The sequence below is a fragment of the Choloepus didactylus genome, chromosome 17, assembly GCF_015220235.1.
Source record: "Choloepus didactylus isolate mChoDid1 chromosome 17, mChoDid1.pri, whole genome shotgun sequence".
In the NCBI taxonomy this organism is placed as follows: Eukaryota; Metazoa; Chordata; class Mammalia; order Pilosa; family Megalonychidae; genus Choloepus; species Choloepus didactylus.
The window spans coordinates 20787711-20793725 of NC_051323.1; positions in this window are offsets into that span (position 1 = coordinate 20787711).

Here is a 6015-nt window from a genome sequence, read left to right on the forward strand (position 1 = left end):
AATATGCTTACATACACTTTATTAATTTATTTATTTTTACTTTTAGACCATCTATTTAGTCTGTCTACTGACTTTCTGCTGTGAAATATGGGGAATTAGCTCCTTATACCACTCACCATATATTTCCCTCTCCCTATCCTCCAAATGTGTTTATATCCCAAATCTTTATGAAATCGATATTCAGTGTTAACACGAATATGAGTATGTAAAAATAACGTCATAGAGGCAGCAGAGCACAGTGATTAAGAATAAGGACTCTGGAAAACACAACCTGGATTTGAATCCTACCTCCATTCCTAGCTCTGTATGTGGGCTAAGTAATGGCCCCAAAGTTGTCTGCGTCCTGATCCCCAGAACCTGTGAAAATGTTACCGTGGGCGGGGCAAGATGGAAGACTGGTGAGCTGTATGTTTTAGTTACTCCTCCAGGAAAGTAGGTAGAAAGCCAGGAACTGCGTGGACTGGACACCACAGAGCAATCTCTCTTTGGGCATACTTCATACAACACTCATGAAAATGTCGAACTGCTGAGATCAGCGAAATCTGTAAGTTTTTGCGGCCAGGGGACCCGCGCCCCTCCCTGCCAGGCCCAGTCCCGTGGGAGGAGGGGCTGTCAGCTCCGGGAAGGAGAAGGGAGAACTGCAGTGGCTGCTCTTATCGGAAACTCATTCTACTGATACAAACTCCAACCATAGATAGACTGAGACCAGACACCAGAGAATCTGTGAGCAGCCAGCCCAGCAGAGAGGAGACAGGCATATAAAAAAAAAAAAAAACCATGAAAAACTCCAAAATAAAAGCAGAGGATTTTTAGAGTTCTGGTGAACACAGAAAGGGGAAGGGCGGAGCTCAGGCCCTAAGGCACATATGCAAATCCCGAAGAAAAGCTGATCTCTCTGCCCTGTGGACCTTTCCTTAATGGCCCTGGTTGCTTTGTCCCTTAGCATTTCAATAACCCATTAGATCTCTGAGGAGGGCCCTTTTTTTTTTTTTCTTTTTTTTTAATCCTTTTTTCTTTTTCTAAAACAATTACTCTAAGAAGCCCAATACAGAAAGCTTCAAAGACTTTCAATTTGGGCATGTCAAGTCAAGAGCAGAACTAAGAGAGCCCTGAGACAAAAGGCAATAATTCAGTGGCTGAGAAAATTCACTAAACACCACAACTTCCCAAGAAAACGGGGGTGTCCGCTCACAGCCACCATCCTGGTGGACAGGAAACACTCCTGCCCATCGCCAGCCCCATAGCCCAGAGCTGCCCCAGACAACCCAGTGTGACGGAAGGGCTTCAAATAACAGGCACACACCACAAAACTGGGAGTGGACATTAGCCTTCCCTGCAACCTCAGCTGATTGTCCCAGAGTTGGGAAGGTAGAGCAGTGTGAATTAACAAAGCCCCATTCAGCCATCATTTGAGCAGACTGGGAGCCTCCCTACACAGCCCAGCAGCCCAGAACTGCCCTGAGGGGACGGCACTCACCTGTGACATAGCACAGTCATCCCTCAACAGAGGACCCGGGGTGCACAGCCTGGAAGAGGGGCCCACTTGCAAGTCTCAGGAGCCATATGCCAATACCAAGGACTTGTGGGTCAGTGGCAGAGAAAAACTGTGGCAGGACTAAACTGAAGGATTAGACTATTGCACCAGCTTTAAAACTCTAGGATCACCAGGGAGATTTGATTGTTAGGGCCACCCCCCCTCCCCGACTGCCCAGAAACACGCCCCACATACAGGGCAGGCAACACCAACTACACACGCAAGCTTGGTACACCAATTGGGCCCCACAAGACTCACTCCCCCACTCACCAAAAAGGCTAAGCAGGGGAGAACTGGCTTGTGGAGAACAGGTGGCTTGTGGACGCCACCTGCTGGTTAGTTAGAGAAAGTGTACTCCACGAAGCTGTAGATCTGATGAATTAGAGATAAGGACTTCAATAGTTCTACAAACCCTAAAAGAACCCTATCAAGTTCAGCAAATGCCACGAGGCCAAAAACAACAGAAAATTATAAAGCATATGAAAAAACCAGACGATATGGATAACCCAAGCCCAAGCACCCAAATCAAAAGACCAGAAGAGACACAGCACCTAGAGCAGCTACTCAAAGAACTAAAGATGAACAATGAGACCATAGTACGGGATATGAAGGAAATCAAGAAGACCCTAGAAGAGCATAAAGAAGACATTGCAAGACTAAATAAAAAAATGGATGATCTTATGGAAATTAAAGAAACTGTTGACCAAATTAAAAAGATTCTGGACACTCATAGTACAAGACTAGAGGAAGTTGAACAACGAATCAGTGACCTGGAAGATGACAGAATGGAAAATGAAAGCATAAAAGAAAGAATGGGGAAAAAAATTGAAAAAATCGAAATGGACCTCAGGGATATGATAGATAATATGAAACGTCCAAATATAAGACTCATTGGTGTCCCAGAAGGGGAAGAAAAGGGTAAAGGTCTAGGAAGAGTATTCAAAGAAATTGTTGGGGAAAACTTCCCAAATCTTCTAAACAACATAAATACACAAATCATAAATGCTCAGCGAACTCCAAATAGAATAAATCCAAATAAACCCACTCCAAGACATATACTGATCACACTGTCAAACATAGAAGAGAAGGAGCAAGTTCTGAAAGCAGCAAGAGAAAAGCAATTCACCACATACAAAGGAAACAGCATAAGACTAAGTAGTAACTACTCAGCAGCCACCATGGAGGCAAGAAGGCAGTGGCATGATATATTTAAAATTCTGAGTGAGAAAAATTTCCAGCCAAGAATACTTTATCCAGCAAAGCTCTCCTTCAAATTTGAGGGAGAGCTTAAATTTTTCACAGACAAACAAATGCTGAGAGAATTTGCTAACAAGAGACCTGCCCTACTGGAGATACTCAAGGGAGCCCTACAGACAGAGAAACAAAGACAGGACAGAGAGACTTGGAGAAAGGTTCAGTACTAAAGAGATTCGGTATGGGTACAATAAAGGATATTAATAGACAGAGGGGAAAAATATGGCAAACATAAACCAAAGGATAAGATGGCTGATTCAAGAAATGCCTTCACGGTTATAACGTTGAATGTAAATGGATTAAACTCCCCAATTAAAAGATATAGATTCACAGAATGGATCAAAAAAAATGAACCATCAATATGTTGCATACAAGAGACTCATCTTAGACATAGGGACACAAAGAAACTGAAAGTGAAAGGATGGAAAAAAATATTTCATGCAAGCTACAGCCAAAAGAAAGCAGGTGTAGCAATATTAATCTCAGATAAAATAGACTTCAAATGCAGGGATGTTTTGAGAGACAAAGAAGGCCACTACATACTAATAAAAGGGGCAATTCAGCAAGAAGAAATAACAATCGTAAATGTCTATGCACCCAATCAAGGTGCCACAAAATACATGAGAGAAACACTGGCAAAACTAAAGGAAGCAATTGATGTTTCCACAATAATTGTGGGAGACTTCAACACATCACTCTCTCCTATAGATAGATCAACCAGACAGAAGACCAATAAGGAAATTGAAAACCTAAACAATCTGATAAATGAATTAGATTTAACAGACATATACAGGACATTACATCCCAAATCACCAGGATACACATACTTTTCTAGTGCTCACGGAACTTTCTCCAGAATAGATCATATGCTGGGACATAAAACAAGCCTCAATAAATTTAAAAAGATTGAAATTATTCAAAGCACATTCTCTGACCACAATGGAATACAATTAGAAGTCAATAACCATAAGAGAGTTAGAAAATTCACAAATACCTGGAGGTTAAAAAACACAATCCTAAACAATCAGTGGGTTAAAGAAGAAATAGCAAGAGAAATTGCTAAATATATAGAGACGAATGAAAATGAGAACACAACATACCAAAACCTATGGGATGCAGCAAAAGCAGTGCTGAGGGGGAAATTTATAGCACTAAACGCATATATTAAAAAGGAAGAAAGAGCCAAAATCAAAGAACTAATGGATCAACTGAAGAAGCTAGAAAATGAACAGCAAACCAATCCTAAACCAAGTACAAGAAAAGAAATAACAAGGATTAAAGCAGAAATAAATGACATAGAGTACAAAAAAACAATAGAGAGGATAAATATCACCACAAGTTGGTTCTTTGAGAAGATCAACAAGATTGACAAGCCCCTAGCTAGACTGACAAAATCAAAAAGAGAGAAGACCCATATAAACAAAATAATGAATGAAAAAGGTGACATAACTGCAGATCCTGAAGAAATTAAAAAAATTATAAGAGGATATTATGAACAACTGTATAGCAATAAACTGGGCAATGTAGAAGAAATGGACAATTTCCTGGAAACATATGAACAACCTAGACTGACCAGAGAAGAAATAGAAGAACTCAACCAACCCATCACAAGCAAAGAGATCCAATCAGTCATCAAAAATCTTCCCACAAATAAATGCCCAGGGCCAGATGGCTTCACAGGGGAATTCTACCAAACTTTCCAGAAAGAACTGACACCAATCTTACTCAAACTCTTTCAAAACATTGAAGAAAATGGAACACTACCTAACTCATTTTATGAAGCTAACATCAATCTAATACCAAAACCAGGCAAAGATGCTACAAAAAAGGAAAACTACCGGCCAATCTCCCTAATGAATATAGATGCAAAAATCCTCAACAAAATACTTGCAATTCGAATCCAAAGACACATTAAAAAAATCATACACCATGACCAAGTGGGGTTCATTCCAGGCATGCAAGGATGGTTCAACATAAGAAAAACTATCAATGTATTACAACACATTAAAAACTCGAAAGGGAAAAATCAATTGATCATCTCAATAGATGCTGAAAAAGCATTTGACAAAATCCAACATCCCTTTTTTGATAAAAACACTTCAAAAGGTAGGAATTGAAGGAAACTTCCTCAACATGATAAAGAGCATATATGAAAAACCCACAGCCAGCATAGTACTCAATGGTGAGAGACTGAAAGCCTTCCCTCTAAGATCAGGAACAAGACAAGGATGCCCGCTGTCACCACTGTTATTCAACATTGTGCTGGAAGTGCTAGCCAGGGCAATCCGGCAAGACAAAGAAATAAAAGGCATCCAAATTGGAAAAGAAGAAGTAAAACTGTCATTGTTTGCAGACAATATGATCTTATATCTAGAAAACCCTGAGAAATCGATGATACATCTACTAGAGCTAATAAACAAATTTAGCAAAGTAGCGGGATACAAGATTAATGCACATAAGTCAGTAATGTTTCTATATGCTAGAAATGAACAAACTGAAGAGACACTCAAGAAAAAGATACCATTTTCAATAGCAACTAAAAAAATCAAGTACCTAGGAATAAACTTAACCAAAGATGTAAAAGACCTATACAAAGAAAACTACAGAACTCTACTAAAAGAAATAGAAGGGGACCTTAAAAGATGGAAAAATATTCCATGTTCATGGATAGGAAGACTAAATGTCATTAAGATGTCAATTCTACCCAAACTCATCTACAGATTCAATGCAATCCCAATCAAAATTCCAACAACCTACTTTGCAGACTTGGAAAAGCTAGTTATCAAATTTATTTGGAAAGGGAAGATGCCTCGAATTGCTAAAGACACTCTAAAAAAGAAAAACGAAGTGGGAGGACTTACACTCCCTGACTTTGAAGCTTATTATAAAGCCACAGTTGCCAAAACAGCATGGTACTGGCACAAAGATAGATATATAGATCAATGGAATCGAATTGAGAATTCGGAGATAGACCCTCAGATCTATGGCCGACTGATCTTTGATAAGGCCCCCAAAGTCACCGAACTGAGCCATAATGGTCTTTTCAACAAATGGGGCTGGGAGAGTTGGATATCCATATCCAAAAGAATGAAAGAGGACCCCTACCTCACCCCCTACACAAAAATTAACTCAAAATGGACCAAAGATCTCAATATAAAAGAAAGTACCATAAAACTCCTAGAAGATAATGTAGGAAAACATCTTCAAGACCTTGTATTAGGAGGCCA